Source organism: Theobroma umbraticum, unplaced genomic scaffold (assembly GCF_002168275.2).
Source record: "Theobroma umbraticum cultivar Fairchild unplaced genomic scaffold, ASM216827v3 scaffold_7.0, whole genome shotgun sequence".
Lineage (NCBI taxonomy): Eukaryota > Viridiplantae > Streptophyta > Magnoliopsida > Malvales > Malvaceae > Theobroma > Theobroma umbraticum.
This window is the reverse complement of record NW_018397278.1, coordinates 2082277-2082564: the sequence shown is the minus strand read 5'-3', so window position 1 is coordinate 2082564 and position 288 is coordinate 2082277.

Genomic DNA, 288 nt, shown 5'->3' with positions numbered 1-288 from the left:
TAAAACAGGTCATAATTTGATATTTTTATATAAAAACATAAAGCAAAAGCCATCCATTGACAAGAAAAGTCCTTTAATAGTTGCCCATGTGTTCAAAAGCCTAGTTAGTCACATTTTATAGTTTTATAATCTTATAACTACCGTTAAAATTGGCTTTTTCTCAATTTTGTTAATACCTATCATAATTTGATGTTTGCATCAGGAAACGTGAAGCAAAAGTTATCAATTGCCAAAAAAAGTTCATTTAAAGTCAATCATGCCTTTAAAAGCCTTGTTACTCGCTTTAAG